The sequence below is a fragment of the Hirundo rustica genome, chromosome 10 (genome assembly GCF_015227805.2).
Source record: "Hirundo rustica isolate bHirRus1 chromosome 10, bHirRus1.pri.v3, whole genome shotgun sequence".
Taxonomy (NCBI): domain Eukaryota; kingdom Metazoa; phylum Chordata; class Aves; order Passeriformes; family Hirundinidae; genus Hirundo; species Hirundo rustica.
In genome coordinates, this window is record NC_053459.1 from 19203681 (window position 1) to 19216835 (window position 13155).

At 39.4% G+C, this 13155-nt stretch overlaps 1 protein-coding gene across 4 annotated transcripts in view; it reads right to left on the reverse strand.

Moving 5' to 3' along the window:
• The window catches only part of PIK3CA (phosphatidylinositol-4,5-bisphosphate 3-kinase catalytic subunit alpha), a 41377-nt gene that overhangs the window by 26648 nt on the left and 1574 nt on the right, over positions 1-13155 (reverse strand). The window contains exon 2 of one of the 4 annotated variants that reach the window (XM_040073723.2): positions 4584-4665. The exons of 1 other annotated variant lie outside the window; for it this stretch is intronic. The gene's annotated coding sequence lies outside the window, so the exon portion shown is untranslated. Of the gene's footprint in view, positions 1-1232; positions 1251-4583; positions 4666-7217; positions 7700-13155 lie in introns of those variants that run through there. 2 more of the 4 variants (XM_040073722.2, XM_040073725.1) reach the window with 2 other exon arrangements.

The following is a 13155-nucleotide window of genomic DNA, read 5'->3' on the forward strand; positions in this document are numbered from 1 at the left end:
GTTTGTACCCATTACTCCTTGTCCTATCACTACAGTCACAAACCCTCTCAGGACTGCCCCTGTATCTCAGTTTTCTTAACAACAGAAAGGAAGGGAAACCCACAAACCAACAGCTTCACATCTCATCTGTTGGATCAATTTCACAGTGGAAAAGCAATGGTTGCAATGCTCAGTAAATGTTAAAAATATGTATTTATATAAAAATAAATTTCTGTATACATTAATTAAATTATGTACATATAAAATTCACAGATAGTATTTTACACAAAAGTAAAAAAAGTGATCCTCCCTGCTGCATTAGCACTTCTTTTCTAAAAGGTTTTCTTCCAAGTACATCCAGTACCTGCTTGTGCCACACTTCAGCTCTTACAGAGAAACATTAGAATGAAAATGATGTTTTCCCAAATCCACCGCTTCCTAAGAAACTCTGAGTAGCAACAGGGTTTTCTTTTTTAATCCCTCCTTTGTAGTTTGGGCTTTTAAAAATATCCACGAAAGTACTGAAGTGCCACTGCAGATTTAGAAACATGCTTCTCCACTACCACCTCATGCATATTTAGAAACGCTTTGCAACTGACTTCTTTTTAAGAAAGCGCTTAAAGAAGCTGTTTTATTTCCCTCATCATTGCAATAGCCTCAGTGAGCGGATGCTGAAATGGAAAGCTCTCAGCACACACAGTGTATTTACAGAGACAAACTTGGGAAGCTCACCAATTACAAAACATTACCAGTGAACCCAAATAACACCATTCAGAGCGACTTGGAGGGTTCCAAACCACTGACAACTATCCTCAGCTCACAGATAAAACCAAATACATCAGTTAAACGGCATCTTTTTGATCAGGAAATGCATGAGCGGGGTTCCCTCTCTGTATCACTGAATCACATGCCTATTTACATTTCTTAACTGCAAACACAGGCAGAAGCACATCACTGTTATGGCACAAACCAGCACAAAGACCCCAAACAAACAAGAATATGCAGTCATATGAGCTTTCCTGTCCACACACACACAATGATAGTACAGACGGATGGCAACCAAATAAAATATTCACAGCACAGGCTGAATTTATACCAGCAGCCTTTTAATTTCAGTTCCACCATCCTGCTGAGCTCTTCCGAACCACGAGAGCCCATTTTCACCCTGCCCAAGGCTGGTGTTCTCACTCCTCACCCTGCTGGCACTGGGGCTCTCTGAGCCAACTGGATGGACGAGGCAGAAAAAAACTCACTTCCCCTTTCTTGTGCTGCCTCCTGTTGCTTTAGCTCCTTCCTGAGATCCCCATGGAGTCAGCCTAATGCAGCTCTGCACTGGGGGGCTGCCTGACTGCAGTGCTGGGCAAGAGCAGCTGCAAGGATGGTGCCTCGTTCCACTGCAAGATTTCCTCCCTCCCTACCAGCACCGAAGAAACAGAGACAGGAGTGGGCAGGATTTACATTTTACATCAAAAATGTAAATCCTTTCAGCCAAGCGGCTCTTCAAAACAAACATCAGCCTTGGGTTAAAGAATTCAAAGCTTAAATGACAACTCAATACCTTTTCTTTAAAAACACGCAAAGGGTTCAAATGTGACATCCCAAAATCAACAATTTTTAGAGCAACTGCATGAAGACAGCAGCTTTTGTTTCAAGCTGGGATGCAAGCATGTGTTGGAACAGTGCATGCAGTCACTCTGTGTGCACATTCATTTCACTTGCACATGTAAGCACGCCTCCAGGGTTTGGATTTGGAAAGCAAGAATGTAAACAGAAACAGTTCTGAAGTATAGCTGGCAGCTTGTGTTTCTGTGTACACTTTCAAATCTGGAAGGCTGCCTGGAATAAATAGAATCAATTATGTTCTTCGACAGTAAAAGGACTGTAATTTTAAGGGAATTCTAGAGAGATGTTTTTCAAATCAAACTAAGGGGACATGCAAACACTTCAAATGAACACTTCATCACACCTGCAATCCCTGACCTTCCTAAAGCACTTCCTAAACATTCTTCCCCCTGCCAAAACCTTTGGGACATCTGGACTGGAGCAAAACAATCTCTAGTTTTGGGATTCCATTCAAAAAGAATAAACATACATGAGGGAAGACAGCAGGAAGATAAACATGCCTTCCATAATACAGATTCCTACTTGCTTCCAGATACATTAGCATATGAATGCTAAATTATATAACCTATTTTCTTATAGGATAGACATCAGGTATCATCTGGAATAGTTCCTTATTAAGAATACAAGATTCCAAGTTTAGAAAATTTGATTTTGGTAAACTATGACAGTTTCATCACCCCACACATGAAGCCACTCTGGAGGTCAGGGGGGCAATCTAGGGGAAAAAATATTATTGTTCACTCTAGCAGACACAGTTAAGCCTGTCTGTCATCAGCACAAGTATCTACAGCTACTCTTGAGGCTCTGCAAGAAGTTCCTCCGTCTCTAAATACCAACCAGCAAGAAATGTAGCGAGCATATAAGGAAGCAAGACGTGCACTGTGCTGTAACATTGAATTGAAGTATAAAGTATGGGATGCTTATGGCAAGAAGTACACACATCTCAGTGACTGAGCAGTGAATAATCTGCACTGCTGTACACATCAGCCAGTGTTTCAAAACCCATTCAAAAGGACAGACTAAACACTCGATACAATTTTATCAGCCCACGTTTGAAATTGAATGAGTCATTCAACAAACTGCTACAATTTAATTGAAGTCCATTAGTTTTTCCAGTCACAAGACAAATCCCATTACACTGTTTTTACAGACAGGATGTAGCAACGTTTTATAATATTTTGTGGCATCTTTGGTATAAGAGAGCTGCTCGTTAGGATTTGTGTCTGGATTTGATTTCTTTTCCAGGTAGAAGTTTTCTTTAGACTCCTAGCATTGCCATCTATTCATTTAACAATCCAACAATTTATGATCCTGATTTACTGCGCACTCGTGTGTAGGTTAAATAATTTTCCTGATTCTCTATCACACTAACAGAAGTATCAATTACAGGTATGACCCCAAAATAAGCTTTTATTGTGGAATCCCCAAAACAGAAGCTGTGAGTTTGTCCAAATAAAAGAGTTCCTGGAACAAGAACAACACTTTTCAGAATGCAAGGGATATTTCAACCTTTCTAAATGCCAAAATGTTTTATTCTCATGATCAGACAGATGACTAAAACATGAAGAGAACTGGGCAGAGTTGTCTGTCTAATTTTGCTGCTGTCCAAACCTGCTGTGTGGTGACAGTAAGACTGCCCCAGACTAGGTATTTTCAGTACTGTCCTTTTGTTCTTCCTCTTTGCCAAGTTGGCACTCTTCCAGAATCCAGGAAGACTAATACAAAGATGTCTGCAACTGTCCTCCATGAAAACATTATTATACACAGCTATAACTGGTAAAAATATCACTTTGTTCAGAATAGAAAACAGCAGACTGTTGCATTGCAGGCGTGTCTTACTTCATACGTATTGCTTTCGTCCTTATTTCTCAGAAAATGTGCAGATACCCGGAACTCCTTATCTGATCACAAACAGCAGCCCAGGGGAAGCAAACAGCAGGATTTAACACTGTCAAAAACATCTTAACATTTCATTTCCTTCAGAAACAGGCAAGTATTCCCAAACACTACCAATTTTATTTGTTGTTTCCCATTTCTTCCACCCTTCAAAATCAGTACTGAGTACATTTGCCTTATTCTAGATAGAGCTAAAGCCCTTTAAAATTATTGGCAATATCAGTACTACTGAAATACAAGATCGTTCTTTCTTGTGAATGCAAAACCTCACTAGAAATTAGTGAAAAGCAGTTTCACTTTAGTTAGATATGAGACTTTGGAGTGGCTACCTTTCAGAGTTGTTCTCTTTAATGTTATCTTACATCCAGATTTTTTTTTTTCAGAATACAATATTCTCCTAGTGACTTTCAGATACTATGAATAAAATTAATGGTGAGGTCATCCTGAAAAAAAAAGAACTCACTACAAAGTATTTCCCAAGAGGAACTATGTGTGTTATGTTGCTGTAGGATCAAACAGCTGAAACAAATCCAAGATGATCAGTTAAAAAAGATTTACTATTGCTGGAGTATTTTTTCCTCTCCAAGTGAACCACAAGACCTTTGTGAATTCTTATTCTGAAATCCCCTTGCTCACCCTCCCCCATCCATGCAGGCATAGTGTTTATAGCTTCCCTCACTGTCTGGGAGCCATGAAAACAGGATCACAAGAAAGAAGCATTTTTAAGTTGCTGGTGACCTCCAGAACTCCCACTACGACTGTGCCTTCTCCCTAGGGATCCCATGACATACCAAAGGCAGAGTATCTGTCCTAGAACATTTTCTTCCAGCTAAAGGCGGAACTTCTCTTGCTTAAACAAAGAAAAGCCTGGAATTAAATTTTCCTTTTTAGTCCAAAATCATTCAGTAATTCCATCTCTAGCTCCACCTCAAAAGACAGGATTTTGTTATTTATTGAGGACTAGTAGTCATAAAGCACAACAAAGAATTAGAAAAGCAACACATCATCTATTTACACTTCACATATCTGCTTACTCATTATTTCAGCAATTAACTTGGCTTGCTGTGTAACAGGATGAGAATTACCTTTCCACCTGGCTCTGTGCTGTTCCTCCACAGTAGGCTGTGAGCGCTGAAGGTCAATGAGCAGCACCCTAATTCCTTCAAGCTGTTTAAATGAAAAGCTTCAAAGTTTGTCAACAAAATCAGAGCAATATGCCATTCTGTACCCATAGAAATAAGGTTTTTCTCTGACTACTTATTCTTGTTTAATACTCCCCTTCATATGGCTGACAAACATTGTTTTATGTGAACATCGAGAAGAACGCAAAGCCAAAGCACACCACAAAACCTTACTCTGCTCCTCACTGCAAATATTAATGGTTTCAATGTCAGCTTCCACATGCAGTGCTGCTTCTAGAAGTTAGTGCCAGATGATGTAAACAAAAGCTTGCTCTAGAATATAACTAATGAAACCAGGTTTGAAAAGTAACAAATGCTAGTTATACAACTAAAAAAAAAAAAAACCACAAAAATTCCACCTTAAATAATGCTGTTTACTTTTCTTTCCATGTTTCTTCCCATCCTCCCACCTTCCTGGGGTATTTGGAATGCAGACAGTAAACAGGATCTTTAAAAACAGGAAGTGCTGGCACACAGACAAGGAACCAGAGCAGAGTTAATCCAGGTGTTCTGCACTCCAGTCTAGTCTGAATCCCCACCCAACATGAGCAGATGTGTAGCTGATCTGTAACTCCTGTAACTCACATCCAGGACTTTTCCCAATGCTGGTCTCCCCAGATTTCTCACCTTGCCTTTTAGAAGTAACTGGTGCAGCACGATGAACCTCCAATTGCATTGAGGAAGAGGAGATTTCCTCTCCCAACTGTCCCTACCCAGAAAGGCAGGGAAAGAACTGCAATAAAACCCCATGACCTCACACAGCTACATTTGCCTCTCTAACACAAGCAATAGTGTCAAGAGGGTTCAACTATTAATTTACATTCATCTTTACACAGAATAGTCACCCTGTGTATCCTTCCTTTACTAAGCAGCTGAAAAAGACATCAGACTCAGACTGACTTACAGTATCTTGTTTACTTCCTATGTAACACTTCTTAGGATGCAGTCTGGCAGCAACTTTAAATTGAGATAAAGTCTTTCTGCTATACTAAGTTACTCCAGATCCTGAAAGCAATCAATGTGTAAAACCAGAAAAAGCTTTTGGAGGGGCAGTGGATAGCACCACACTTGCATCTTCACAGATTTGTAATAGTAGAGTCTAGAACAGTGAACTGGAAACAGAAGTTTCAATTCTGTAATCCAAATATAAATTAGCTTTCCATTTATGTTATCTTTACAGACTTCTGTAGCCAAATAGTACTTAACAGGAGCATGGTTTTAGTCTGCATAGACTCACTGAATTCAGTTAGCAGAAATCATTATCTTTTATTTACTGGCAAACAGAGGATAGCATGAAACTTCATTTTTGTTAGAGGATTTGTAAGAAACCACATGCCTCAGCAAAAGCTGTGGAAGTAGGTTGTTTTATTTTTTCTCTTTGTTTAAACTCTTCAGCTGAAAAACTAAACAATGCTTTCTCCACTGAGCTACTCCTTAGCTCCCTTTTCAAAAGCATTTGTTGAGCGGAGGAAGTTGGTAGCAGAGTTAATACAAAGGCACAGCCACTGTAATGAAAAAATTCAATTCAGCAGCTAAATACACTTGTCCTATAAACAAGTGAAACTCACATAGTTCTTAGCAGGTTATCCTACACAAAGACACACGGAATAAGATAGCAGCAAACAAATCCGGCTCCATGCAAACACTGCCCTTTGGAAGCTGTTGTCTACTGCCACACGAGCTACAATCACGACAGGAAAATACCACAGCGTTTCAAGGGTCAGTCAGAAATGAAGTCCTACTCCATATCACTTGTTTGTGATGCAGTCAATGGTGATTAACTAAATATTTATTTAGCAGTAGATGATAACCCTGCTGAGAGGTAAACAGCAACAGTTTTCCATAAAATATTTTCAAGAGACCAAGACTGTTCTGCCTACTCCCCACACCAAGTGGGGATAATATTCATCTGCAAAGAATTTGGCACCACTAATAGCTCCCATCAAGCTTCCTCTCCCTAAAGGAGATCACAGATCACATCGGTGTATTGCACCCAAGCACATAGGAAAACCGGGCCTTCTGTATGAAACAACACCGCAAGACTAAATTCCCATTTTGTAAACTTATCTGACCGCTTCATGTAAGTTACAAAGAAAACCAAGTTTCTCTGAAACCTCAAGGAATGTTTATTCTTGTTGCAGCTGTTGACCCTGGTTGAACAGCACTTTTCTCTGCATTTACAGATTGGATGTGACAATAGTGACGCTCGAGACATCAATACATTTGCATTTGTGTTCAACAAGTGCAAACAAACGTGATTCACTGTGACTGTGTGTGTCAGCAGGCCCTGCGTGCTCCAGCCTGAAGCACAAATCCAGCTCTGCTAAACTGGGACACAGTTCTTCAGCGTCTTTAATCAAACATTTATCATTCCTGTATATGACTGTTAGAAGCATCTGCTTATGATCTGATGGTGAAGTTCCCTGCACAAATTAGGCTGCAAATGAGACCAAATGCCTGTTCAACAATATCAACATTATTCTGCTCTAAGTGTACAAGGGAGAGAGAGAGAGAGTGCAAGCAAGAGAGAGTCACCACCATGGATCCTGTGGTGTCCCGTTGGTCCTTCAGTGCCCTGGGCTTCTTCGCGGTGGTGGTAGGATCCCACGTGCTTCACTCCCAGTCAGTTTTAAACCATCCCCACTAGCACGAGAAGCTTGAGTGGTTTTGGGTTCCTCATTAGCATGACGTGAGAGCAGGCGTGGTTTTCTGGATACTCATTAGCATGAGACAGTGGGCGTGGTCTCACCATTGCACATGGTCGGGTCTTATTTTAGTGGTCATTAAGGGTCTGCTCCGGGGTTCACACATCCCCCCAGACCAAGTGACCTCTTTGTGACCCCACTCCTTGGCTGTTGTGCAGTTACACACTTGTTCTGTAACACACCACAATGAAGCATTGCTGTGAAAAGCATCGCCTTTGGTCAGAACTGAAACTCTCCATTTTTGAGGCTCATGCGGAGGCAGCTCTGGTGTTTCTGCAACAAGTTTCACCACTGAGTAAGTGTTTAAGGCAGATGCTGCAAATGTCATTACCCCTTTCCTTACAGCATCTGCTTTACAAACCACGTTACGCAACACGAGCACAGCAAGCATGGGGCTACTGAGACAGGAAGCTGTGTGCTATGCATCCCTTTTTCCTCTACTTCAAGCTGTAACCCAAATTGCTTCTCTAACAAGGTCAGCATACCAGCAATTTGCGGTTGATGCATCAGAAAGAAATGGATAGCGTTTGTCTAAAGAGATAATGTTTATAGTGAACATGAACTTCCCAAAGAAGTGACATAAACTCATAGATATTTAAGCAATGACTATCAGTCACATCTCTGCAGTAATTTAAGGATTTCCCAGCTTAGAAAGTCACTCTTATATCCAGATTAAATGGTTTGAGACTGAGGCAATGCAGCCTACTACTACAGTCAGACCTCTGTAAGATGGATCTATTAAATTCAAAGGCCTTTATTTTAAAAAGCCAAAAAGACTCTGGTAGTAACCAGTCACTGCTATTTAGAGGATTTGCACAAAGAAGGAAGTATTTTTAAAATACATGGATGGTTCTTTGGAAACATTTCAATAGTGTTTTTGTAGGTGTGTATGTTCAAAAAGACTGAAATCAGTTCTCAGCCTGGTGAAGTTTAACCGTGGATTAAAACAGAAGACCACAAAGGCTAAACACTAGAGTGTTTTGGATTTAATTCCCACCCATTAAAAAACACCAATTAGGGAAGTGTATCTATCTTGCAAAGCATCTTTTTTGTTGTTTCAATAAATAACCTGCTCACATACCAGGACAACGAGAGAGCGGAATCTATAATCATGGTTACACTTCTCATATCACCCTGAAGCTGTTTGTGATACTCTACTATCTGCTGATGTACAATGAAAAGCCTGGAAAAGAGGTGATGAAAGAAGACTTGAAGAGCTGCATTACAAAGCACTTTGAGAGCATATTTAAGAAGAGTTTCCAGAGTCCAGAATAGGTTTTGCTATCCTTTTCTTCATGTATAAACTCTGCTGTTTTATTGCCCGTTGGTTTCTGTTTTCATCTTTATCTCTTGGTGGTAGTTTTTGCCATTGCTCCCGAACCGAAAAAACATTCCAAGCTGGAGCTATCTGAGATCGAGGCAGTGCTGCTGAGCAGTGATAACAACATCAGTGCTTTATCCTCCATTTCAGAGCAAGCTGAAGAGGAAGGCAACTTATTAGAATTTTAGATGTTCAACCCTGGCTGAACACGAGCAAAAGAGATCATCTCTACCTTCTCAAATAAAATGTCAAAATCAATTTAAGCCCTTTCTTTTAACTACCAATCTCTTATCCAAAACTTCATGTAACTGTATAAGTTAATCCTCTCCAATTACAGCATTACAATTTCATATATTACCATTTTACACCAAAATACAAATGCAATTTATTACAAATCAGTCTTTGTAAAAAAACTTGCTACACTGGTAGTGGAACTCACAGGCATATCCTCAACTATAGACCACAATCAAGACTATTCCAGGTGTCTGGTTGTTGCTTAAAAAATAGCTCTTAAACACCAAAGGCTTTCTTGGGACAAGCGCTCTTTTACAAAACTTAACACCTTAAAATTGAAGATTTCAGAGGTGACAGCATGAAACTGCAAGAAGATAAAACACAATATATTTATCACTTCCCTCCCACCAGCAGAGACTGCCTTGATAAACTGGTAAGTGGAACTGGTTGTTCAACATCCACAAAGGCAGAAGAGCAATTTTCAGTGTTATTAGTATCACTTCCACTTTTGTTATTAGTCACAGCATTTCCTGATTATTCTGTAAGGAGCTGGGAATATAAATAAAATAAACGAAGACTGAGTAGTATGTTTTAGAGTCTAAGCAGTTGAATGACACCACAGGCATATTTTGGAGTATTTGGAATGATAGTTTTGACTTCCCTTTTCCCAGAGGAAGTTAGCTCTATCTAGAAACTTCTTACGTTAGCACTATTAACTTCCATCTTTCCAACTGTGCCTGTAGTCAAGAGTCAAGCTAAGTGTTTTCCAGATTTAATGAAAAGTATCTTAATGGCACAAGCAGTGAAGCTGGATCATAACATCCCTCCTCACAGAAAGCATATTTATTGAGTTTTGTCAGAACTGAAACTGAATTGTTTGAGAAAGAAACAATACCTCTCCACTCTGCTTGCCTGGTAAACAAGCCTTTACCCCTCTGCCCATTCTCCCTCTTTGGCACTTGTATTTTCAAGCATTCCATATTTAGTTTGCTAAGGTCTTTGCACAGATCAATCTCCTCGCTTTTCCAGCAAGTCAGATGTCAAAGTCTCAAGGTACTGGAAATTTTGTTCTATTAGATTCAGATCACAGAACAGGCATGTATTTCTACTTATGGCAGATTAGTCTCAGATGAAATGCTGAATCTTGAATATTTTCCTTTCAGTAATGTTCCAAGTTCCTTGCATTTTGAGGATGTTTAAGAAATTCTTTCTTTGTTGAGTGCTAAGAGAAGGAATAAGGTTGCAACAAGGAGTAATTTTTTATTCAACAATTTACTGTCCTCTGCAAGGATCCACAGCTAAAGAGCTGACGGAGAAGGGCACTTTTCCAAGACAACAAATGTAATTTCACCAGAAAATACATGGTTTTGGAAGGAGCGGGACCCAATTTAACAGCAAGAGTTAAAAATCAGGAACAGTCTTGGAACATATTGGGCAAGAGTCATTCATCACCATTAACTGCTAGATTAAGTATTGGCAAAAGACTGACTAATGAGTATGAAAAAAAGAAAAACAGTGAAGTCTTAATGACAGATAAGTTTTTTGACACGTTGTACAATCTAGGAGGCAACCATCCAGCTTTCTCTCTTTTCTGTTGGAGAGAAAATAACCCAAGGGACATTTCTCTACATTTCTTTGTCATAGAAAAGGGTCAGAATATACAGATTTATCACAATAAATGTGACTCAGCTGTCTCAAAATTTCAGGGAATTTACAGTCAGTCTTAGTCAATTCAGTAAGTCTCCTGTGTTCAACAAACACACTTTGTGGTTCACAACCCTTAAAAGCTACAATTGCAAATGTTTCTTTAATCAGAAGCTGTAGGCAAAACTGCCAAGATTTTTCTGCATAAAAATCCATTAAGGTAAGTTAATTAAAGCAAATGTGTTAACGAGTATATGAAAACCCCAAAAAACAAACCTCAGTCTCTCTGGGATTTATCTAACCCTCTATTGGTGAAAAGCAACAGGGCATGAAACCAGAGATCACTGAACCTAAAGTTGTGGGTTTGACACAACTGTTGGTTCCTAAACCCGACTGAAGTGGCCACTTCTATCGCTGCAAGTCGAGCAAAAGCTTCACCAGTGCTCCATCGTTCTCCCTGTTCAACTTAAAGGTAAGTTGACCTCTTAGAATTCCATTTTTACATTTCTGCAGCTCAGGTGTGTGAGCATCATCTTCCAAAGACAGACTATAACCATTCCCAGGGAGTTTACTGAGCAGACACAATTGACCAAGTGCTTTTATCCCCTGCTTTGTTGGCTTTAAGAACACTGGAAACAGAACAAGCGATGATGTCTACTGGTCCTCACATTTCCTCCTTGAAATACACAGCTGTCTTAGACTGCCTTGCACAAAATCTGTGCCCAGAATTAACTAGAAGAGTACTTTTCTAGAATTCAAGTGTAGATACACGCCATATAAAACAGCATGTGTGCTGCAAAATCATTAAGTATTGCTTAGACTGAGAAGTCAGATTCAGAATTACATAAACTGTACTCAGTCTCCCGCACTTCCATATGACTACAAGTTAACGTACAGGATTTATAAAAATGCCTCTTTTTCTTCTTTAAACCAGTTTAATTCCCTCTACCCCCTAGCTGGGCTTGGTTTTAGACTGGATTTTTTGTTTTTTGTTTGATTGGTTGCATAGGCTTGTCTGTTTGGATTTTGTTAAAGTTAGTACTATACCAGTGCTGCAAGAGCAAAAAAAAAAAAACCCCAAACCCAAAAAACCCAGCAGTCAATAATCAGAGTATTATTTCTGTTTTATTTAACACTTCATTAACTATTCAAAAATGGATCTGTAGAAGAAATTCAGTTGGGAGGAACCTCTGGAGCTTATCTTGACCAACTTCGTAATCAAAACAAATCACATACATTTGTTGAACAATTAAATTTAGAGAGAAACAAATTTATTCTCTCTCCACTGCTCCCATTTGGATTAGGATACTACAAAGAGACAATTGTAACAGAATTCTTTGCCATGATACATTCAACTTCAAGAGCAAAAGAAAATTCCCATCCAGTTTTAGCGTAAATATTTTTGTGGCCTCTCCTAGTCATAGCTACAGACAGGCATCATCCCCTTGGAGCAGCTGAATGTCTGGCTTTTAAAAAGGATGAGACAAAACTCCCACAAGCATGGAATGCAATGCATAAAAAGCAGCAAAACCCCCAAACCTTAGCCCACATCTGTTCTCCAGTTAGCCAAAGTGCAAACTCTTACCCTTTCCCTCCAAGTGCTCCCCCTCTAACTCCATCACACCCAAAAAAAATGCAGATATAGCCCACATTTTCTCGGTGGGGAGGATTTATTAGATCTCACATATTTTTCAGTAACTACAAACCGGTAAGCAGTAAGACAAAACTTAGTTTTATAATGGTATTTTAAGTCTAAACCAGAGAGACGAGTTTTGCACTATTATTTTTGTCCAGTTATAAACAACAATCAGTTTCTGCATCAGTATTGAAGTTAAAACAAAGTATCTTAGCTTCCCCTCACCCAAACAAGACACTCCTCAAATGTCCTATTAACTACAATCTCCGTTAACCTTCATTAATGTACTCAACTAAGCAAATCAAAGCTACATGATACCAATAATTTATAGCTAGTTTTAACTCAGAAAGTAAGTTACGATGATCATCAAGGTTGTACCAAGTTGTATTACACATGAGCAAGCCATTAAAAAGCACATCAAACACACTAAAATCTGAGGATCTGCAGATCAGGAAGTCCATTCCTTATGCCACAACACATTTTAAAGGTGTGCTTTCCTTCCAGTAACTAGAAATCTCTTGTGAGGTTACGTAGTTCGTTTTGTGAGATAGCATGAGGGTAAAGCAGAAACTCCTCGCTGGCTGCAGAAATTCATATTCTAAAGCTTTGAGTTATCCAGGAAAAAAGTATCCCCCGTTTGCTCACAGAAAGCAGGAATAGCCTGATTATCAGAGAAACAGTTAACTAAGTATTGAACCACTTTATGACTTTCAATAAAGCACAACTGCATTGTAAACAAATCAGCTACACCCCCTTTCCCAAAGAATACTCCAATAAAGGAAAACAAACAAACAAACAAAAACACCCCCCCCCAAACATCATTCAGGCAGTAAATGGAACAACAAACAGAATACACCTGTCATTGACACAGAATGCCAATTTGAAGCAGCCAATTAGAACACTTTGGCATGGATTTGTAGGCTGGGATCCGCCTGT